Source organism: Salmo trutta, chromosome 4 (assembly GCF_901001165.1).
Source record: "Salmo trutta chromosome 4, fSalTru1.1, whole genome shotgun sequence".
NCBI classification, from domain to species: domain Eukaryota; kingdom Metazoa; phylum Chordata; class Actinopteri; order Salmoniformes; family Salmonidae; genus Salmo; species Salmo trutta.
This window is the reverse complement of record NC_042960.1, coordinates 21801682-21826713: the sequence shown is the minus strand read 5'-3', so window position 1 is coordinate 21826713 and position 25032 is coordinate 21801682. Positions and strand designations below refer to the sequence as shown.

At 46.1% G+C, this 25032-nt stretch overlaps 1 long non-coding RNA gene across 1 annotated transcript; it reads right to left on the bottom strand.

Annotated features, from left to right (window-relative positions):
* Positions 1–21623: 21623 nt before the first annotated feature.
* On the bottom strand, positions 21624–22525 carry LOC115191518 (uncharacterized). The gene is made up of 3 exons (XR_003877717.1): positions 22495–22525; positions 22118–22162; positions 21624–21953 (listed from the first exon to the last, which is right to left on the bottom strand). It is a non-coding gene; the product is annotated as an uncharacterized LOC115191518 (long non-coding RNA).
* Positions 22526–25032: the final 2507 nt, after the last annotated feature.

Genomic DNA, 25032 nt, shown 5'->3' with positions numbered 1-25032 from the left:
GTAAAGAGACTAGCGAGATACATTTTGTTTGTGGTTTGCCTCTTAGCAACCTCTAAATAAATACGTAGATTAGCAATGAAAACAATCATTATCTACTTATCAGACTCATTTGTCAATATCAGCTTTTTGTTGATCTTGCAGAGACTGAGAGGGTTAATACTGTGTCTGAATTGTCATACAAATTGTTCCCCAATATCACTGAATATTATTATTCCGGCATGATATGCTCATTCCATAATGGGCTCTGAATTAAAAAAATTATGAATCTATGAAACAGGGTCATTCTCTGTCAAAAAGTCTTCACACACACACACACACACACACACACACACACACACACACACACACACACACACACACACACACACACACACACACACATCAGGTGAGGTATTACCTTTAACCACACGGTGTCACTCATGGCATGAAATTGAAATAGCTTCCATAACAATTCCTGACTACAGTAGTGTCTTGATTATTTTCTTTATTTTTAAATCAGTTTTTTATTTATCTTTATGTTCTCTTTGTCGATGTGATGGTAACTTTCAGAGTAAGTCTCCCGAAAGTACAACAATCTTACTCTCAGTATAGCCAAGCACCTCCTGTGAGAATAAGTCCAGAACTAGTATTGCCACTCTGCACTTGCCTTGTCCTTTTATGAATATGTACTGTACTGTGTCTAGGTACAGTGAAATAAGCAGAGAGAATAGGTTGAATGATTAAATGTATGTGACATTATACTATATTATGTCAAGGCTTTCATTGATTTCAACCATCGAATGATATAAATGCTTATTGACTTCATTTAACCTGCTTTACTCATCATAATGTGAATACAATTTAAAACATGTTTAAATGTTTAAAACATAACTCAAATATTATTCACAACCTGAGTGGCGCAACGGTCTAACACGGAACCCAAACCAGCTGCGTGCGTGCGCCATCGTGCATACATTTATTTTGTCCCCCCACATCAAACGCAATCACGACATGCAGGTTAAAATATAAAAACCAACTCTGAACCAATTACATTAATTTGGGGACAAGTCGAAAAGCATTAACATTTATGGTAATTTAGCTAGCTAGCTTGCACTTGCTAGCTAATTTGTCCTATTTAGCTAGCTTGCTGTTGCTAGCTAATTTGTCCTGGGATATAAACGTTGAGTTGTTATTTTACCTGAAATGTACCAGGTCCTCTACTCCGACAATTGATCCACACATAAAACGGTCATCCGAATCGCTCCTAGTCATCTCTCCTCCTCATAGGTTTTTTCTTTTCTTGACTTTATATTGCGATTAGCAACTTACATAAATTAGGTGCATTACCGGAACTGACCTCGTTCGTTTTTCAGTCACCCACGTGGGTATAACCAATGAGGAGATGGCACATGGGTACCTGCTTCTATAAACCTATGAGGAGAAGGGAGAGGCATGACTCGCAGCGAGATCTGCGTCACAAATAGAACTGACTTCTATTTTAGCACTTGGCAACGCAGATGCTCGCAGGCGCACGTGAACAGTGTGGTTTCTACATTTATTTTGCAACGCGAGCGCAAGCGGTGTAGTCAGCCTGTAAGGCACTGCATTTCAGTGCTAGAGGCTACAGACACTGTTCAAAGCTGGATGTTTTTGGGAGTCCCATAGGGCGGCAAACAATTGGCCCAGCATCGTCCAGGTTTGAACGGTGTAGGCCGTTATTGTAAATAAGGATTTGTTCTTAACTGACTTACCTAGTTCAACAAAGGTGTATATATACATAGCCTCACTAATTATATTAAGAAACATCAACGGATAAAACAAAATGCTAATCCTCAGATTTAAGTAATTTGTTTCTCATTTCCCTCTCAAGCCCACACCCCTTTCTCTCTCACACACACTACCCCTCTCTTTTTTTCTCCCCTCTTTAGCTGGATGTTCAGTGATGCATATATTTGTATGAATACATTGTTTTATTAATGTAAGCTTCATTTATAAATATAAGTCAATATGGAACATTCATATTAGGAAAAGGTTACAACATATTTTCACACATCCAAGACTGACTAAACAAATGCACAAACTGTGTACATATGTTTGAATTCAAAATCATATTTCTCAGGCAAAAGAAAACGTGTAGGAGGGGAATATGCCATTTCAAATCCTCTTTATTTCATTGCAGATAGACATATTACAGCAGGTACATTAAAGGGAAACTTCAGCAAAATATGGAAAACAGCTATTACAGTGCGTAGTGTCAGTTAATGTTCTGGTCATTTCAGCAACCATAGCTTGCTCTTGTTGAAGGTTCTGATTCATGTCCTTCCTCAGCGACCAGCTGGAGCTGGGGCTGGGACTTGGGCCGGTGCTGCAGCGGCAGGGGCTGCAGGGGCTGGGACAAGACCAAGTCTTTGCAGAAGCAGAAGGTAGTTGTACTGCTGGAGAAAGTTCGGAAAGCCACGGCCACCACCACGCTAGAAGAAGGAGGGAAAAAGAAGGATAGTCAAAACTAATGTAGTCACTGGAGTCTCACTTGTTTAGACCATACACAATAACTGTGCATAGTTTATTTTAGCAGGAAATCATTTTTATTGAATAACTGTATAGAGCAAGGGCCATGTAGATGCTGATACTCTATGTAATTGGTTTCTATGTCAAGTTGCTTGAAGGAAAATTCATTACGTCATGTGTTCTGGGGTGGTCCAGTAGTTAAGGCTGCTGCCTTCAGTGCACACATACAGTGGCTTCAGAAACTATTCACACTTTTACTTTTTCCACATTTTGTTTTGTTACACCCTGAATTTAAAATGGATTAAATTGAGATTTTGTGTCACTGGCCTACACCACAATTCCCTGTAATGTCAAAGTGGAATTATATTTATAGAAACATTAAAGTTTTCATCCCCTTTGTTATGGCATTCCTAAATAAGTTCAGGAGTAAAAACTCCCTTTTCAGCAGGACATTAATCTAAAACACAAAGCCAAATATACACTGGAGTTGCTTACCAAGACTACATTGAATGTTCCAGACCGGCCTAGTTACAGTTTTGACATAAATTGGCTTGAGAATCTATGGCAAGACTTTGGCAAGAAAATGGCTGTCCAGCAATGATCATGTCCAAAGCTCTTTAGAGACTTACACAGAAAGACTGACAGCTGTAATCGCTGCCAAAGATGATTCTAACAGGTATTGATTCAGGGGGTTGAATACTTATATAATCAAGATATATTAGTGTTTTATTAATTATTTTTCTTTACATATTTTATTTACAAATGTTAGAATTTTTCTTCCATTACATAGTATTTTGTGTAGATCGATGACAAGAAATTACAATTTAGTACATTTTAATCGCACCTTGCAACACAACAACATTTTCTTTTGAAGGCACTGTATAGCGTGCCAGCTTCGGTTTGAATGCGGCCCACACCCTTCTGGCACAAACTTTGCCTTTCCTGTCTTTCTCTCAACGTCTCTATCCCCCAATAAAGAAAAAATATGTATAATTTATACTACTCACCTCCTCACTTCAAGAGTGCTTCTCAATTATATGCTAATGGCCATGTTCATGCTCAGCCTTCAAAAGCAAACAATGAGACAATAAATGAATATACAGTATATATAGATGTAATATACTAACTTTAAGATTTGCACCAGTATTCAAGTACATACTATATGCAGGGCTCTTCATGCTGAAAGTCTTCATCTAAATAGAGTACAGTATAAACATAAACTTCATCACTTTATTAATCCATCTATTCCCAACAGTTACAGATTATATTATATGTATAATCTACTACACAGTTAATGAGCGTATACTGTAAGAATGACTTATGTCACAGGATCCAACGAAAGTGGCGCCCCTCCTCGGTCGGGCGGCGCTCGGCGGTCGTCGTCGCCGGCCTATTAGCTGCCATCGATCGTTGTTTCTGTCGTTTAGTTTTGTCTGTCTGTTCCGCACCTGTTTTGTGTTGTCATTAGTGGGGATTTATTTAAGGTGTGTTTTCAGTTGGGATTTTGTGCGGGATTGTTGATTGTCCACTCAGGACGGTTGTCCGTGTTTTTATTACGGGTTTGTTATCTGACAGTTTAAGGAGGAGAGAATTTACCGGGCTGCGCCCCGTGCCTTTTTGTGCCGCTAATATTTATAGTTTGTTCGCCATATCGGGAATGCGTTTTTCCCAGGCAGTCTGTCTGTAGCGCCCTGTGCCTCGGGGTTTTGTTTTTTGTGTGTCAAATTATTAAAAGGGACACTCAACTCCAGCACCTGTCTCCTGCATCTGATTCCGCCTTACACCAGTCCAAGTCAACTGTGACAGAATCCCGCACCTCCAATGGAGTCAGCAGGAGCAGAAGCGCCATCCATGGCTGAGCAGGTCTCCCAACATGCCGGCCTCCTCCACCGCCTAGGCTCGGCCATGGATCAGGTGTTGGCCCGGTTGGAGAGCTGGGAGAGAGGTGCCTCCCCAGCCAGACCAGCTCCGGTCCCTCACCCTGCGCCCCTACCCACACCCACTGAAGCGGGTGCCGGCGGGATCCGGATTTCACCGCCCAGGGAGTTCGATGGGACGGCCGCTGGGTGCAAGGGGTTCTTGCTCCAACTGGAACTGTACCTGGCGACCGTCCGCCCCCCTCCCTCCGACGAAGAGAGGGTGAGCGTCCTCGTCTCATGTCTCACGGGTCGAGCCCTGGAATGGGCCAATGCGGTCTGGGATGGTCCAGACTCGGCCCGGGGTGACTACCCGGAGTTCACCCGCCGCTTCCGGGCGGTTTTCGATCATCCCCCGGAGGGCAGGGCGGCGGGTGAGCTACTATTCCATTTGAGACAGGAGACGAGGACCGCTCAGGATTTCGCATTGGAATTCCGGACTCTCGCCGCTGGATCGGGGTGGAACGAGCGGGCCCTGATAGACCACTATAGGTGCAGCCTTCGCGAGGACGTCCGCCGGGAGCTGGCATGTAGGGACAACACCTCCACTCTGGACCAACTGGTGGATTTGTCCATTAGATTGGACAACCTGCTGGCTGCCCGGGGACATTCCAGTCGGGGCCTGTTCGTTCCGCCTACCAGTCCTCCCGCTCCACAGCCCATGGAGATAGGGGGGGCTGCACCGAGGAGGACCGGAGGGAGGGGTCTCTCTTGCACCCGATGTGGACACAGAGGACACACTGTGGACCGGTGCTGGAGAGGTCCCTCCGGGAGTTCGGAGGGCAGGCAGAGCACTGCTTCGGCCCCCCAGGTGAGTCCGCACCAGCCACACCCAGAGATCCCTGTCGATCACTTGTACACCTCCGTTTGTTTTCCTAATTTTTCCCCTCACTTCCAGTATAAGGCGCTAGTCGATTCAGGTGCAGCTGGGAGTTTTATGGACCATGGGTTAGCGAAGAGGTTAGGGATTCCCCTGGTTCAGCTGGACCACCCCTTCCCCGTGCACGCCCTAGATAGTCGACCACTAGGGTCAGGCCAAGTAGGGGAGATCACAGTGCCACTGGTTATGCAGACATGGGGGGGTCATGTGGAGCGTATCAGCCTGTTCATCATTGACTCCCCAGCGTTCCCAGTGGTACTGGGAATCCCCTGGCTAGCCACACACAACCCCCAGATTTCGTGGGGGCAGAGGGCTCTAACGGGGTGGTCGGGGGAGTGCTCAGGTAGGTGCATAGGAGTTTCCATCGGTGCGACTACGGTGGAGAGTCCAGACCAAGTCTCCACCGTGCACATTCCCTCAGAGTATGCCGATTTGGCTATCGCTTTCAGTAAGACGAAGGCGACTCTATTACCACCCCATCGACGAGGGGATTGTGCGATAAACCTCCAGGCTGACGCGGTTCTTCCTAGGAGTCACGTGTATCCTTTGTCTCAGGAGGAGACAGTGGCTATGGATACATACGTCACTGAGTCCTTGAGACAGGGATACATTCGGCCCTCTAAATCCCCCGTCTCCTCGAGCTTCTTTTTCGTGAAGAAGAAGGAGGGAGGTCTGCGCCCGTGCATTGACTATAGAGGTCTAAATGCTATCACAGTGGGTTTCAGTTACCCGCTACCTCTCATTGCTACGGCAGTGGAGTCATTTCACGGGGCGCGCTTCTTCACGAAATTGGATCTCAGGAGTGCGTATAACTTGGTGCGTATCCGAGATGGAGACGAGTGGAAAACCGCATTTAGTACCACATCTGGCCATTATGAGTACCTCGTCATGCCGTATGGGTTAAAGAATGCTCCCGCCGTCTTCCAATCCTTTGTGGACGAGGTCCTTAGGGACATGCTCGGGCAGGGTGTGGTGGTGTACATCGATGACATCCTGATCTGCTCCGCCACACGCGCCGAGCATGTGTCCCTGGTGCGTAAAGTGCTTGGGCGGCTGCTGGAGCATAACCTATACGTCAAGGCTGAGAAATGTGAGTTCTTCAAAAGAGCCGTCTCATTTCTAGGATATCGCATTTCCACCTCGGGGGTGGAGGTGGAGTGTGACCGCGTGACGGCTGTGCGTAATTGGCCAACCCCAGCTACTGTGAAGGAGGTGCAGCGGTTCTTGGGGTTCGCTAATTATTATCGGAGGTTTATCCGGGGTTTTGGCCAGGTGGCAGCTCCCATTACCTCACTGATGAAGGGGGGGCCGGTGCGGCTACGATGGTCAGCAGAGGCGGACAGAGCCTTCCATCGTCTGAAGGTTCTGTTTACCAATGCACCTGTCCTGGCGCATCCGGACCCCTCTTTGCCATTCATAGTGGAGGTGGACGCGTCCGAGGCTGGGGTAGGAGCTGTGCTATCGCAGCGCTCGGGCGTTCCTCCGAAGCTCCGCCCATGCGCGTTCTTTTCTAAGAAGCTGAGCCCGGCGGAGCACAATTATGATGTGGGGGACCGGGAGCTGTTAGCCGTGGTCAGGGCTTTGACGGTGTGGAGACATTGGCTTGAGGGGGCACGTCACCCTTTTCTCATCTGGACCGACCACCGTAACCTGGAGTATATTCGGGCAGCGAGGAGGCTTAATCCCCGTCAGGCGAGGTGGGCCATGTTTTTTACGAGGTTTAACTTCACTCTCTCGTACATTCCAGGTTCCCGGAACCGGAAGGCTGACGCACTGTCACGTCTCTACGACACCGAGGAGCGGACCATCGATCCTACTCCCATACTTCCCGCCTCCTGTCTGGTGGCACCGGTGGTATGGGAGGTGGATGCGGACATCGAGCGGGCGGGTCGGTCAGAACCTACTCCGCCGCAGTGTCCTGTGGGCCTGAAATACGTTCCGCTTGATGTTCGCGATCGCCTGATCCGATGGTCCCATACTCTACCCTCCTCGGGTCATCCTGGGGTGGAACGGACAGTGCAGGGCCTGAAGGGGAGGTACTGGTGGCCCACCTTGGCTGAGGATGTCCGGCGTTATGTCTCATTCTGTTCAGTATGCGCTCAGTGTAAGGCTCCTAGGCACCTACCTCGAGGGAAATTACAGCCCCTCCCTGTTCCACTGCGGCCCTGGACTCACCTCTCGGTGGATTTCCTTACGGATCTCCCGCCGTCTCAGGGGAACACGGCGATCCTGGTCGTTGTGGACAGGTTCTCTAAGTTCTGCCGTCTGCTCCCTTTGCCCGGTCTTCCTACGGCCCTGCAAACCGCGGAGGCCCTGTTCACTCACGTCTTCCGGCACTATGGGGTGCCCGAGGACATCGTATCTGATCGGGGTCCCCAGTTTACGTCCAGGGTGTGGAAATCGTTTATGGAGAGGCTGGGGGTCTCGATCAGCCTGACCTCGGGGTTCCACCCCGAGAGTAATGGGCAGGTAGAGCGCATTAACCAGGATGTGGGCAGGTTCCTGCGGTCGTATTGCCAGGACCGGCTAGGGGAGTGGGCGCAGTTTGTGCCATGGGCCGAAATGGCCCAGAACTCTCAGCGCCACTCCTCCACTAATCTGTCACCCTTCCAGGTGGTGCTGGGGTATCAGCCGGTCCTGGTGCCATGGCAACAGAGCCAGACGGAGGCTCCTGCGGTGGAGGCATGGGTCAAGCGCTCTCAGGAGACCTGGAACGCGGTCCAGGAATGTTTAAGGAGGGCGAGCGAACGGCACAAGGAGAGCGCTGACCGCCACCGCAGTGACGCCCCCGTGTTTAACCCGGGGGATAGAGTCTGGCTCTCGACCCGGAACCTGCCTCTCCGCCTGCCCTGCCGGAAGCTGGGTCCGCGGTTTGTGGGGCCGTTTAAAGTCCTGAAGAGGATAAACGAGGTGTGTTACAGGTTACAACTTCCTTCGTATTACCGTATTAACCCCTCGTTTCATGTGTCTCTCCTCAGGCCGGTGGTAGCTGGTCCGCTGCAGGACAGTGAGGTGCTGGAGGCCCCCCCGCCTCCCCTGGACATCGCATCGGGGGGAGCCCGGCGTACACAGTCCGAGCCATCCTGGACTCCCAACGTCGGGTAGGGGGCCTGCAGTACCTCGTGGACTGGGAGGGGTACGGTCCGGAGGAGAGGTGCTGGGTTCCGGCGGCGGACGTTCTGGATCCCTCTATGCTGCTGGACTTCCACCGTCGCCGACCGGATCGGCCGGCGCCTCGCCCTCCGGGCCGTCCCCGAGGCCGGCGTCGGCGCGCGGCTGGAGCCGCGCGTCAGGGGAGGGGTACTGTCACAGGATCCAACGAAAGTGGCGCCCCTCCTCGGTCGGGCGGCGCTCGGCGGTCGTCGTCGCCGGCCTATTAGCTGCCATCGATCGTTGTTTCTGTCGTTTAGTTTTGTCTGTCTGTTCCGCACCTGTTTTGTGTTGTCATTAGTGGGGATTTATTTAAGGTGTGTTTTCAGTTGGGATTTTGTGCGGGATTGTTGATTGTCCACTCAGGACGGTGGTCCTTTTTTTTATTACGGGTTTGTTATCTGACAGTTTAAGGAGGAGAGAATTTACCGGGCTGCGCCCCGTGCCTTTTTGTGCCGCTAATATTTATAGTTTGTTCGCCATATCGGGAATGCGTTTTTCCCAGGAAGTCTGTCTGTAGCGCCCTGTGCCTCGGGGTTTTGTTTTTTGTGTGTCAAATTATTAAAAGGGACACTCAACTCCAGCACCTGTCTCCTGCATCTGATTCCGCCTTACACCAGTCCAAGTCAACTGTGACAACTTAACTCTGAACAGTGTTAGAATTATTAGTATGTCCAATGTGACAGAAAAAATTACAAGATTATGTTATTATGCTGTTTATGCATCCCAAAAGGGTTGATGAGTACTCTCTCATCTGTGTCTGTGGTTCGAGTTGGGCCTGTGGGGCTCGAGCTGAAAATTGATTGACTTGGTGATAAAACCTACAGCTGGCATTCCATAGACAGGATGTGGGGTGGTTGTATCTGGGACAGAGAGGAGTAGAACTAAGGCCTCAATGGTTCTTAGACATCCTGGCATCTGGGAAATTAGGCTAGGGTGTCACGACTTCCGCTGAAGTCGGCTCCTCTCCTTGTTTGGGCGGCGTTCGGCGGTCGACGTCACCGGCTTTCTAGCCATCGCCACTCCATTTTTCCATTGTTCCATTTGTTTTGTCTTGTTCCCTGCACACCTGGTTTACATTCCCTAATCACACTGCATGTATTTATTCCTCTGTTCCCCCCCATGTCTTTGTGTGAAATTGTTTTGTTTTGTGTTTGTTGTCGCGCTAGTCCGTTCTTTTCAATCGTGGGTTTTTCCTGTACCCTATTTGGGGAATTATTGGTGAACCTTATGGTTCTATTTTGACGGTATTTTGCGCTTGTCACTTTTGCCGGTTGGCTTGAGTTGTAACTGTTTGCGACCGTCTGTTTGTTGCTTGGCTAATAAAGACGTCTGATCACCTATTCTCTGCTCTCCTGCACTTGACTAAAATGACCAGCAGCGAAAACCCTGACAGAATTTCACACCACCCATGGAGTCAGCAGGAGCCGGTACCCTGGTCAGAGGAGCCGAGGAGCGCATCCAGGAACAGTCGGCAATGCTGCTACATCTCGGTGCCACGATGAATCGCGTTGTCCAGACCAGGGACCGCAGGGAGAGACAGGAAGTCTCTCCAGAGCCTCGACCAGCGCAACCGGGGTTACCTCTACACATCCCTCCTGGATCCAGTCCCAGTGGGATGCGTCTCTCCCTTCCCAGGGAGTATGATGGGACGGCAGCACAGTGCCAGGGGTTCCTATTACAGCTGGGCTTATTCCTGGCCACCATTCACCCAGCTCCCTTGGGAAGGGAGAGGGTGTCCGCCCTCGTCTCATGCCACTCGGGGAGAGCTCTGGAGTGGGCAAACGCCGTGTGAGGAGAAGGAGACGCGGCATTGGACCACTTCGAGGAGTTCACCCGCCCAAGGGTAGAGCAGCGGGGGAACGGCTCTTCCACTTGAGGCAGGGGACGAGTAGCGCCCATGAGTTCGCCCTGGAATTCCGGACCTTGGCAGCCGGAGCAGGATGGAACCAATGCAGCTTGCGCAAGGACGTTCGTACGGGAGTTGGCCTGCAGGGATGCCACAATCACTTTTGACCAACTGGTGGATCTGTCAATCCGGTTGGATAACCTGCTGGTCACCCGCGGACATCCAGAGAGGGCTCTGTCGGTTCCATCTTCCAGAACCCCCGCTCCAGTGCCCATGGAGCTGGGAGGGGCTGCACTTAGGGAGGCTGGAGGAGGGGCCTTCACGTGCACCATCTGTGGCCGCAGAGGGCACACTCCTGGTCAGTGCCGGGTTGGTCCCTCTGGGAGTCGAGGCAGCAGGCAGGGCATTCTGGCGTCACCCCAGGTGAGTCTGCACCACTCTCATCCAGAGTCCGCTGTTGTCCACCTGTTTGTATCTGTTTGTTTTCCTGAGTTTTCCCCGCATTCCCAGCATAAGGCGCTCGTCGATTCAGGCGCAGCTGGGAATTTTATCGACAGAGCGTTTGCCCTTAGTTTAGGGTTCCCCATTATTCTTGTGGTTAGACCTTTCCCGGTACACGCTCTGGATTGTCGACCATTAGGGTCCGGGCTGGTCAGGGAAGCCACTATCTCCCTGGCCATGGTGACGCAGTGGGGTCACGAGGAGAGAATTAGTCTCTTCCTCATTGACTTTCCTGCGTTTCCCATGGTACTAGGCCTTCCCTGGTTAGCTCACGAGAGTGCTCGATAGTGCTCGGGAGCTGTGTAGGGGTTTCCGTTGGTGCTACCACGGTGGAAAGTCCAGACCAGGTCTCCACCGTGCGCATCCCCCCAGAATATGCCGATTTGGCTCTCGCCTTCTGTAAAAAGAAGGCGACTCAATTACCACCCCATCGACGGGAGGATTGTGTGATAAATCTCCTGGTAGACGCTGCACTTCCCAGGAGTCACGTTTATCCCTGTCGCAAGCAGAGACGGCGGCTATGGAGACATATGTCTCTGAATCCCTGCGTCAGGGGTACATTCGGTCCTCCACTTCACCCGCCTCCTCGAGTTTCTTTTTTGTGAAGAAGGAGGGAGGTCTGCGCCTGTGCATTGACTCTCAAGGTCTCAATCAAATCCCGGTGAGGTACAGTTACCCGCTACCTCTCATGCCATACGGGTTGATGAATGCTCCATCAGTCTTCCAATCCTTTGTAGATGAGATTTTCCGGGACCTGCACGAGCAGGGTGTAGTGGTGTAAATCGATGACATTCTGATATACTCTGCTACATGCGCCGAGCATGTGTCCTTGGTGCGCAGGGTACTTGGACGACTGTTGGAGCATGACCTGTATGACAAGGCTGAGAAATGCCTGTTCTTTCAGCAGGCCGTCTCCTTCCTAGGGTATCGCATTTCCACATCAGGGGTGGAGATGGAGAGTGACCGCATTTCAGCCGTGCGTAATTGGCCGACTCCCACCATGGTAAAGGAGGTGCTGCGGTTTTGAGGGTTTGCCAATTACTACCGGAGATTTATCCGGGGTTTTGGCCAGGTGGCTGCTCCCGTTACCTCACTGCTGAAGGGGGGTCCTTTACGTCTGCAGTGGTCGGTTGAGGCGGACAGGGCTTTTGGGCACCTAAGAACTCTGTTTACCTCAGCTCCCATGCTGGCCCATCCGCATCCCTCTTTGGCGTTCATAGTGGAGGTGGACACGTCCGAGGCTGGGATAGGAGCTGTGCTCTCTCAGCGCTCGGGCACATTCATGGAACGTCTGGGGGTCTCGGTCAGCCTTACCTCAGGTTTTCACCCCTAGAGTAACGGTCAGGTGGAGAGAGTAAACCAGGATGTGGGTAGGTTTCTGAGGTCCTATTGCCAGGACCGGCCGGGGGAGTGGGCAGCGTTCGTGCCCTGGGCAGAGATGGCTCAGAACTCACTCCGTCACTCCTCCACTAACCTCACCCCCTTCCAGTGTGTATTGGGGTATCAGCCGGTTCTGTCTCCTTGGCATCAGAGTCAGACCGAGGCTCCTGCGGTAGACGACTGGTTCTGGCGCATGGAGGAAACATAGGACGCCGCCCATGTCCACCTTCAGCGCACCGTGCTGCGCCAGAAAGTGGGCTCAGACCGTCACCGCAGTGAGGCCACGGTTGTGGATTAAGATAAAGACAGGATGAACCCAAAGTGGCTTATGGTTCCCCCAATCTATATGGGAGCGGTGGAACCAAGCATTCTGGGTATTAGCTAAATAAACTGTGCATTGTCTGTAAAGGGTGAACTCTTAGTCCAGCAGTCAAGACTGTAACGGCACCTCCGTACCTTCAGGCTCTGATCAGGCCCTACACCCAAACAAGGGCACTGCGTTCATCCACCTCTGGCCTGCTCGCCTTCCCTACCTCTGAGGAAGCACAGTTCCCGCTCAGCCCAGTCAAAACTGTTCGCTGCTCTGGCACCCCAATGGTGGAACAAGCTCCCTCACGACGCCAGGACAGCGGAGTCAATCACCACCTTCCGGAGACACCTGAAACCCCACCTCTTTAAGGAATACCTGGGATAGGATAAAGTAATCCTTCTACCCCCCCTTAAAAGATTTAGATGCACTATTGTAAAGTGGTTGTTCCACTGGATATCATAAGGTGAATGCACCAATTTGTAAGTCGCTCTGGATAAGAGCGTCTGCTAAATGACTTAAATGTAATGTAAATGTAAATGTTGGGCTCACGGTTTCATTACTGCAATAATTAATCAATATTAAACAAATATGATTGTTTAAAGAAATGACCAAGTCAGGAGACACGTGATGCCGCGGAGCTGAACAGACGTTGACAAACCGAGCTCTTCAAATTTATCCTATTATTACCTAAATAACAACGTTGAAACAATATTCTAACATCGGCTGATAAATTGTCAAATACTTACCTTGGACCTCCGACCAAGAGGCAAGAAGGACGACCAAAACGTTGTTGAATCCCAAGACAACGATAACGCCACAGCTAGCAAGTTTAGCATTAGCCCTCATATCTCAGACGACAGTTCCAGACTGTTGCTCTCGGCAGCCTCGCAAGACATGCTGGCTACTCTCCTCCGGGAAATTCAGGATGGTAACAAAGGTCTTTCTATGAAAATTGACAAGAAATCGGCTGAACTCCATTCTTCCATCGACGACCTGAAATCCTCCATGAATGATCTCCTTCTGAGAACGACTGAGGCCGAGATGCGCATTAGCACAGTTGAGGACACCGTCGCTCGACATGACCAGGTTCTGATAGAACTGCAGAAGGATAATGCCTACCTCAAAAGAAAGTAGACCAGATGGAGAACCAGAGCAGACGCAGTAATATCCGTGTGGTGGGATTGAAAGAAGACAGCGAGGGCCGTGACCCGGTCCGCTTCTTCACTCAATGGATCCCGGATGTCCTAGGCATAATCAACTTCACCAAGCCGCTGGAAATCGAACGCGCCCACAGAACATCAGCGCCGAAACCCCGGCCAGAGGAGCCCCCACGTGCCGTTCTGGTCAGGTTCCTCCGTTTCCAAGACAGAGAGAAGATACTGCAACTCGCAAGAGCCAAAGGGGACATCACCATTGATGGCAAGAGGGTCAGCCTTTTCCCGGATATGAGTGCCGATCTCGCCAGACGTCGCAAGCAGTTCAGACCTGCCGCCAAAGCACTGAAGGAGAAGAACATCACCGGCTACCTCATCCACCCGGCGCGGATGAAAGTTCAGTACAAAGGCGATGCCATATCTTCAACACACCGGGAGAAGTGTTCACTTTTCTCAAAGAACCGAACCGCGACTGAAAAACGGTCTCTCTGGGGGATAAGATCCAATCTGTTTGTTTTCTCTTATCTGGACTGAACTGCTGATATCGGATCCGTTTACCCCGCTATCCGGTCGCTATAATTGATTTGTACATTTTCAACTAACCGTTTTTCCCCGGGGTGAGTTCTATTACATTTACAGGAGACTATATTTTGGTTTAGTCAATATCCACTGGGCGAAGCAATAAGTGGGTTTAGGCCCACCGCTTCCCCCCCATTTATGTTTCTCCTCTCCCGAAAAGAGACTCAATTAGCCCTTACCGTGGGCAGTAATTATTCAGCCATAAATGTCTATTCACAACGTTTGTTTTCAATTTAGAGAGCTCGCAGGTTTTAGTTTACGCCAAGGTTTAGCTAGTAAGAGTTAGGTGGAAAGCGAGCAGCAACGTATCTCTACAAGGGTATTCATGTTTGATTGTTGGGATTGTTGTTTTAGTCTGACAATCGGGGTGGGTGGGATTTTTTTCCTTTTTTTACATGTTTATTGTTGTTTCCTTCCTAAAGAGACACATAGGTCACTTCTGTGTTCAAACCAAAGTTGAAACATTTCCTGACTATTTACATATGAGAGATTCCCATTCGGTTACATATTTCAAACACAACCTATGCTTAATCCACTAAAATATGTCACATTCAACGTAAAAGGCCTTAACAGCCCGATTAAAAGGAAAATAGTCTATACATACCTTAAGAAATTAAAGGCTGACATTGTGTTTCTACAAGAAACACATCTTACAGCCAGCGAACACAAGAAATTGAAGAGGAAATGGGTAGGACAAGTTTTTGCGTCCTCTTTTAACTCCAAAGCAAGAGGAACTGCAATTTTGATAAGTAGACACATCCCCTTCTGCGTCAACAACACCATCTCTGATCCCTCGGGCAGGTTTGTTTTGGTGCAGGGGCATATGTTTTCAGAGTCTTGGACCCTGTTGAATATTTATGCTCCTAACTTCGATGACCATATGTTTATACAGAATGTCTTCCTTCAGGTCGCTCAAGCACCACCAGGATGGCTACTGGTTGGAGGAGATCTACATTTTTGTTTAGATACAGTTCTTGATAGGTCCTCTGATAAACCCTCCCTTCTTACCAAAGCCGCCAAGCTCACCATGTCATTCATGAAAGATCTTAATTTACTAGACATCTGGAGACAGTTGCACCCACAGGATAGGGACTACTCTTTTTATTCACACCCACACAAGACACACACACGCATAGATAACTTTTTACTATCGACCCAACTGTTTCATAGAGTGTTAGATATCGAGTATCTCCCCAGATTGCTTAGCGACCATTCTCCTCTGGTATTATCAATCTCCATTCCTAACAAGGTAAATGGAGCATATAGATGGAGACTAAATCCTACACTCCTAAAGCAACCTGAATTTTGTGCATTTATCAAAGAGCAGATCAATATTTTTACTTTGACAAACAAACCCTCCGCTCCTGACATTTTCATTCTTTGGGACACATTGAAAGCCTATCTGAGGGGACAGATCATTTCCTATACTAAAGGGTTGAAGAGAAAACACGGTGCGGAACTGAATGTCCTTGAATCTGAAATCTCTGAGCTGGAGAAAACCTACCAAAGAGGCCCGACTAAAGATCTATATAGGCTTTTGGTAAATAAAAAACTGAAATATAATATTCTGAACACATATCAAGCTGAGAGGGCCATCACTAAATCAAAACAGCGTTATTACGAGCTTGGAGAGAAAGCTCACAAAGTACTGGCATGGCAAATGAAAGCAGAGGAAAGTAAGAGGACAATTAATGCTATAGAAACCCTTACTAATGAGACATCTTTCTACCCTACCGAAATTAATAATACCTTTAAGAAATACTATGAAGACCTCTACACTTCCCAATCAAGCGATGATCTGTCGGAGATCGACTCCTTTCTCTCCTCTCTCAACCTCCCATGCCTGTCAGAGGAAGACAGAGAGCGCCTGAGTGAAAACTTCTCTGTTCCTGAATTGGTGGAAGCCATTAAATCCTTACCTTCTAATAAATCTCCTGGGGAGGATGGCTTCCCTCCAGAGTTCTATAAAGAATTTAGGGAGCTGTTGGTCCCCTACCTCATGGAGGTACTTAAAAAAGCCGGGGAAGACAACTGCTTTCCAGAGTCTTTCTCTCAAGCAGTAATTACTGTAATCCACAATAAAGGGAAAAACCCGCTAAAGTGCGCCTCCTATAGACCAATCTCTCTCCTTAACACAGATTGTAAACTGGTCACCAAGATGCTATCTAAGAGACTGGAGTCATGTCTTCCCCTGCTGGTCAACCCAGATCAGACTGGCTTCATAATTAATAGACTGTCCTCCAATAATCTCAGAAGGTTCTTTGATATAATTCACCTTGTTAACAAAAACAAAATACCTAGTGTCGCAGTCTCCCTCAACGCTGAAAAGGCCTTTGATAGGGTTGAATGGTCATACCTCTTTCGCGTCTTGGAAAAGTTTGGTTTAGGTACCGTGTTTGTAAATTTGATAAAATCACTCTACAAATCTCCTAAAGCTAGGATTGCTACCAATGGGATTACTTCCTCCTCTTTCCCTCTCTATAGGGGGAACAGACAAGGTTGCCCAATTAACCCCCACCACTTTGCCCTCGCCATCGAACCGTTGGCTGAGGCTATTAGATCGTGCCCTGACATACATGGCTTTTAGGTGGGCCCCCATACCCATAAACTATCACTCTTTGCGGACGACCTTATCTTATTTCTAACAAACCCAGAACACTCCCTCTCTCACTTGCAGATCCTACTGGATATAAGGTTAACTTCGATAAAAGCTAAATCTTACCGCTGTCTGTCTTTGACCATCATACCATCAAGCACAAGTTTCCTTTTCGATGGTCGCCTCTGGGCTTCACATATTTGGGCATAATGGTGGATGGTAACCTGAACAACCTCTATAAACTCAATCTGGCTGGCTTGTTGCAAAAGGTGGAGGGTGACCTGTGTAGGTGGATGGACTTGCCTCTCACCCTACTGGGTAGAATCAATGTGATTAAAATGAATATCCTGCCCAGATTTCTATATGTGTTTCAATCTCTCCCTATCCCTGTGCCCGCAGCATTCTTTTCCTCTCTCGACAAGCTGACCAGACGGTTTATCTGGCATGGCAAAACCCCGAGGGTTAGCCTGGACAAACTGACCCTGGATTACGGTCAAGGGGGCTTAAACCTCCCCAATTTTAGAATGTACTACTGGGCTGCACAGTCTAGGTTTCTGGCTCAGAGGTTTGACAATGGTCCCTCTCCCTCATGGTTGAACATTGAAAAGCTTGAGATGAATGATGACACGGGGGCAGAATTGTTTTACAAATGGGACAGAAAATCTATAAAAACCATGACAGACAACCCTTTAATCCTACATTCTGTCCTGGCATGGTGTAAACTGCATGAGCTGTTCGGACGAGGGGGATTTCTCTCCCCTAAAACCCCTTTATGGAACAATAGATTGATCCCTATGTTTTTCCAGAATAGTAACTTTAGACCATGGTCTGATAAGGGGATCACTCTTCTGGAACACTGTTATGAGGAGGGAGTTCTTATGTCTTTTGAACAGCTGAAACAGAAATACCACTTGTCTAACAGGGACTTCTTTAGCTACCTACAACTATGAGACTTTATTAGGGTGACTCTCAAGGGACAATGGAACCTACCTAAGATGTCACCTATTGAACAACTCTGCCATGCAGACCAACCACTACTCAAGACCATTTCCCGTGTTTACGATGCTCTAATGTCAGTACTAACACTGCCTGAGCTAGATAAACCCCGACTTAGATGGGAAAAAGATCTGGGTATTGATCTTGATGAGGGCCTATGGAGTGACCTATGCAGGGATGGTGTTACATCCACATTGAACTCCAGATACAGACTGATCCAGTTTAATTTCCTCCATCAGCTCTATATCACCCCATCTAGACTGCACAAGTTCAACCCTGATATCTCCTCCCTCTGTTTTAGATGTGGTTCAGATGAAGGAACATTCCTCCATTCCACTTGGCAGTGTTCAAAACTACATGGTTTCTGGCAGGGGGTATGCGATACCATATCCTCAATCCACGGGGTTGCATTCCCTTTAGACCCGGAGGTCTGCCTACTGGGTAACTATACTAACACCAATCTTAGGCAAAGTCATACTATAAAGCTAACAGAAATATTGCTAGCGATTGCCAAGAAATGTATTGCCTTGAAATGGAAATCGGATTCCCTCCTGCCAGTTGCAATGTGGCTATCGGAAGTTAATAGTTGTATCCCACTGGAGAAAATCACTTACTGCTTGAGGAATAAGTTAAAGACATTTTACAGAATTTGGCAACCTTTTATTGACTATATGGAGAATCTCCCCTCACATCACATTGATTGAATCTCTATATAATTCTTATATAATGTTTCACACGTAATGTATAATATGTAGCTTACAGCAGGTGACCATATGAATCAATGTCTCATTATTATTATTTTTATTTATTTTATTATGATTTATGTATCATGTATGTTTTTTATGTATTATGTATGCCCGTATATATAATTTGTATTTTTTATTACGCTCGTCTGTTACCGTCACTTTGTCCTTTGTTGTCTAACATATTTTCACTTTTGTTTTGAATGTTCTTAATTGGAAAATGCAAAAAGAAAATATAAAAAAGAAAAAAAAAAGAAATGACCAAGTCTCTCTCAGTACAGAATTTTCCACGACGCCATATCTTAAAGTATCTCAAAGTTAAAAGCATTCTCAGTGCCTCTGTATGCGCTACCACACCCATCAATACACAGACAATATATAGTGTTTCTCAGCCAATCACAAAGCCCTAATGAAGCCTACATGTGTTGCATTGAAGGATGTTAAATGTTGTCTGGGTGTTCCATGTAATGTTGGGCATTGCAAAACAGGCAAACAAATTACCCACTGCTATTAATCTAATGTGATAACTGAAAATGTCAGTATAGGCCTACTGTATCATTGTTTCCCATCTGCTATTAATTCCAGAACAATATTTATTCCACATCTACATTTATGGCAATAACATTCTCTGTGTGTAACCTTCCGTGAGTTTCCATTTTACCTCTGACTGGGTAGTGACAGTGGGTCACAGACCAGCAAATAAGGGTCTCCCTCACAAAGTGGTGCAAATGTTTAATGCAACTGTCAGAAAGTATGCAAACAAGTTTGATAAATTGTTAGAACAATTAAGCAGGATAATTGTAAACTAGGCAACTATTAAGTATTGACACTGACTCAGAGCTATGGAAATATATCTAGAGTGCCTGACTTCATACTGAAGTTAAAGAGTTGAGGTTCACAAACGTTTAAGGGACAGACGTTCCGCTAGCGGAACACCTCACCAATATCCAATGGTAGAGCTTGGCGCGAAATACAAATACCTCAAAAATGCTATAACTTCAATTTCTCAAACATATGACTATTTTACACCATTTTAAAGACAAGACTCTCGTTAATCTAACCACATTGTCCGATTTCAAAAAGGCTTTACAGCAAAAGCAAAACATTAGATTATGTCAGGAGAGTACCCTGCCAAAAATAATCACACAGCCATTTTCAAAGCAAGCATATATGTCACAAAAACCAAAACCACAGCTAAATGCAGCACTAACCTTTGATGATCTTCATCAGATGACACTCCTAGGACATTATGTTATACAATACATACATGTTTTGTTCAATCAAGTTCATATTTATATAAAAAAACAGCTTTTTACATTAGGATGTGATGTTCAGAACTAGCATACCCACCGCAAACTTCCGGTGAATTTACTAAATTACTCACGATAAACGTTGACAAAAAACATAACAATTATTTTAAGAATTATAGATACAGAACTCCTTTATGCAATCGCGGTGTCAGATTTTAAAATAGCTTTTCGGCGAAAGCACATTTTGCAATATTCTGAGTACATAGCCCGGCCATCATGGCTAGCTAATTTGACACCCACCAAGGTTGGCCCTCACCAAACTCCGATTTACTATAAGAAAAATTGGATTACCTTTGCTGTTCTTCGTCAGAATGCACTCCCAGGACTTCTACTTCAACAACAAATGTTGTTTTGGTTCCAAATAATCCATAGTTATATTCAAATACCTCCGTTTTGTTTGTGTGTTCAGGTCACTATCCGAAGGGTGACGCGCATTTCGTGACAAAAAATGTCAAAATATTACATTACCGTACTTCGAAGCATGTCAAACACTGTTTAAAATCAATTTTTATGCAATTTTTCTTGTAAAATAGTGATAATATTCCAAACGGGCAACGTTGTATTCATTCAAAGGATGAAAGAAAAAAATGGAGTCGTCTCGTGGACGCGCATCTCCAGTGTCACTGTTCCCTGCCTGACCACTCACAAAAACTCCTGCTGTTTTTCGCCCAGAGACTGCAGACACCCCATTACACTTTCTGGCGCCTTCTGAGAGCCAATGGAAGCCTTAGAAAATGTCACGTTACAGCACAGATGCTGTATTTTTGATAGAGATGCCACAGAAGGAGAACAAATTGTCAGACAGGGCACTTCCTGTATGGAATCTTCTCAGGTTTTGGCCTGCCATATGAGTTCTGTTATACTCACAGACACCATTCAAACGGTTTTAGAAACTTTTCAGTGTTTTATATCCAAATCTACTAATTATATGCATATTCTAGTTTCTGGGCAGGAGTAGTAACCAGATTAAATCGGGTATGTTTTTTATCCGGCCGTGAAAATACTGCCCCCTATCCCAAACAGGTTAATGTTGCAACCCATTTTCAAAGTGTCTTTCAAAATGGTCAAGTTTTTAGCCACCAATAAAAAACATGCACTATGTGGACACCCCTTCAAATAAGTGAATTTGGCTATTTAAGCCACCACATTCTATACGATTCTGTGCTTCCAACGTTGTGGCAATTGTTTGAGGACGACAATGCCCCATTGCACAAGGCCAGGTCAATACAGAAATGGTTGTCGAGATCAGCGTGGAAGAACTTGACTGTCCTGCACAGAGCCCTGACCTCAAACCCATCAAACACCATTGGGATGAATTGGAATGCCAACTGCGAGCCAGGCCTAATCGCCCAACGTCAGTGCTCAACCTCAATAATGATCTTGTGACTGAATGTAAGCCAGTCCCCGCAGCAATGTTCCAACATCTAGAGGAAAGCTGGAGGCTATTATATTGGCAAAGGGGGGACCAATCTATATTAATGCCCATGATATTGGAATGAGATGTTCGATGAGCAGGTGTCCTTTTGGCCATGGAGTGTATTTGGTTATCTGCAACCCAAGAAGAAATGGTCTTGACCCCTTTTTGGAAACACCCTATTCTCTGGAACTGATTATGAATTCAGAAGTTTTGTTGATTTCATACTTGTTTACAATTGTTTTAGGACTTGTAGAGCCTTCCACCTTATGCCAGAGAGGTTTCACTCTTGTTTTGGAAGGATCTCAAATAGTTTGTAAAAACAAACAGAACACAACAGACAAAAACACACAAAATGACGGATCTTAACTTATTTAATTTATTAATGATGGAATAATCAGCTCTGAACAGCAGCTAATGTCAACATATTTGATGTAAACAAGGTGGAGTTTTTTTTCTCCATTCTCTATCGACACCCATCTCATTTTCCACCCGCTGCTGGGGCTGGGGCTGGAGCTGCAGCAGGAGTTGCGGCAGGAGCAGAGGCGAGGCTGGCCAATAGGAAGGGCAGGAGGGCCATCAGGGCAGAGTTACCTTGAGAAGGCTGCGCATAAGGGAAGTAGGATGGGTACTGAGGCTGCTGATAGGGGTAAAACCCTCCCAAACCACGCCCATAACACCTGAAATTCTGTGGAGAGAGAGAGAGAGAGAGAGAGAGAGAGAGATGGATGGATAAATTGTTCTGAACTCAAACAAACTAGTAATCATATTCAAATAGTAGACCATACTATAGTACTCTAATAGACAGAATACCTAATGGATACCAATAAATAGTTCTAAATATTACTGCACCTCATCACTTGCTGAGCGCTCCTCTCGATCATGTTTCTCAGAAACCTGCACACACAAACAAAATCCCTGGATGAATGATATTATGGTATAAAGTAATCAACACTCAAAGTGTGAACTTAAGTCAATCATATTGTAATAATTCAGATATTGTCATATTCCAATGCAATGCAATCTGTGGAATCGGCAATCTCTTGGTGTATTGATGTGTAAATTGAAGGCTTGATGTTGTATTTCAAGAATTCTTACAGGAATGGAGGAACAAAGTCCAATCAGGCACATCACTAGGACTAGTAGTTTCATGGTCACCATGGAATTCTTGAAATGAAAAAGACGTACAGTGAATTCAAAGCAAGACACGCATGCCTCAATTCTCTTACCTGTTCAAGTGAAGATGTAAAATGCTTAAAAAATATTCAACTTGAGACTAATGCTGTATTGTAGGCTTTTTATAGACCATTTCATTCCACTGTCAACCAACGAGCTTTCAGTTCCATGGAGATGTAAAATGTGATGAAATTAGTCATTTGGTGGGTAATTCTACAAATCTGTATATATCCACAGTGCCCACAGGAAACTTTAGCTAAGTTGAGAGGTTTTCCAACTGTCAATGATTTATACCCTTGTTTTTTGGGCATTGCGGAGGCTAAATGAGCACATTTAACTGTAATTTACAATTTTAATTTCTCAACTTAAACAACATAGCTCAAGTACCAGACTTTATTTTGATTTCTCCTATCATGCAATATAATGTACAACACTTTTTTTAATTTCTCAAATCACACAATGTAATGTACCACACTTTGTATAGATTTCTCAAGATTTCCATAAACTTAATGAGCATTCATCAGAGGACTGGATAGACATACAATATAAATGTGTTTATTAAACAGAAATGCATAAAGGAATCACACTTCATAGTCAATGTCTGGGAGTTCCATAAAATACCTGATATACAGAAAGGTGAATTAATGAATTTATAGGATATACATTGTACTTATGATGTTTGGGGAATCCAGTGTCAGGAAAAGTACCCAATTGTCATACTTGAGTAAAAGTAAAGATACCTTAATAGAAAATGACTCAAGTTTAAGTGAAAGTCACCCGGTAAAATACTGCTTGAGTAAAAGTGTAAAAGTATTTGGCTTTAATTATAGTTAAATATCAAAATAATTGTAATTGCTAAAATATGCTAAAGTATCAAAAGGAAAAGTAGAAATCATTTCAAATTCCTTATATTAAGCAAAAAAGACGGCACCATTTTCTTCTTATTATTTTTTTACGGTTAGCCTTGGGCACACTCCAACACTCAGACATCTTTATATACTAAGCATTTGTGTTTTGTGAGTCCACCTTATTATGAAAACACATGCAGTACCAATGTTTTACAATAAAGACAAAATATCAACGGCATCCAGCTAATCGCTGAAATAATTTTTGAATGTGTGAGAGAAATGGATTTTCCTTATTCTGAAAACACATGCAGTAATACTGTTTTGCAAACGAACACCCACTTCACTCCCCACCTTTGAACTTTTCCAAATCGCTGTGGGAAGTACTTGATTATAGAATTAAGTAGGCTTATGATTACAAGTTAAACTGAGTCAGCAGCTTAAACAGTATAATATGCAACACAATCCCCACCTTGCCACGACAAATGTCCAACTTTTTTAATTTCTTGAATGTATATGTTGCCCCAAGCAAAAATGTTTATTTCAGATCCTTTTTATAAGTTCAGACATTTTTTAGGCATCCGTTTTTGTAGAGAAGTAAAGTAATATTCATTATAAAATATATATTTCCCATCTTTAGGACACTCATCCGAGCTACTGTCAATCTGCCACAGAATGCCATTGCAATCACATGGCTCTTTCTGTTGACAAACTGGCATTGCGGAACTCAAGGTCAATTAACCCATTACAGTCTAAGCCCTGTCTAAGCTGGGAGAGGGTGTGGGGCGGGAGGGCTCTTCTAAACTATTCATGGGTGGCATGTTTCGTCACAATATTGTTTTGAAAGTTCGTTTTGGACTGATGCCCAACTGAGCATTCTACTAAATGTATCGACTATGAGCGCTGAAATAGATTTAATCAAAAGTGATAATTAATTACAGTGATATGGAAATACAATGACATTCTAAAGGAGGCATTACTAGCTACTTTTTTAACTTTACTAGCTAATGACAACTTTGCCATCTGTCTAAAGTAAATTTGACTACATGATAATGCTTGATAAGTCTTTACTGATCCCTGTGGCTCAGTTGGTAGAGCATGGTGTTTGCAACGCCAGCATGGTGTGTGCAATGTCAGGGTTGTGGGTTTGATTCCCACAGGTGGCCGGTACAAAAAAATGCATGAAATGAAATGGGTCATATGATTCAGTAGGTCATATGATTGTGTGTAGTCTGGCCCAGGAGTGTGAAGGTGAACGGAAAGGCTCTGGAGCAACGAACCGCCCTTACTGTCTCTGCCTGGCCGGTTCCCCTCTCTCCACTGGGATTCTCTGCCTCTAACCCTATTACAGGGGCTGAGTCACTGGCTTACTGGTGCTCTTCTATGCCGTCCCTTGGAGGGGTGTGTCACTTGAGTGGGTTGAGTCACTGACGTGGTCTTCCTGTCTGGGTTGCGCCCCCCCTTGGGTTGTGCCGTGGCGGAGATCTTTGTGGGCTATGCTCGGCCTTGTCTCAGGTTGGTGGTTGAAGATATCCCTCTAGTGGTGTGGGGGCTGTGCATTGGCAAAGTGGGTGGGGTTATATCCTGCCTGTTTGGCCCTGTCTGCGGGTATCATTGGATGGGGCCACAGTGTCTCCTGACCCCTCCTGTCTCAGCCTCCAGTATTTATGCTGCAGTCGTTTATGTGTCGGGGGGCTAGGGTCAGTCTGTTATATCTGGAGTATTTCTCCTGTCTTGTCCAGTGTC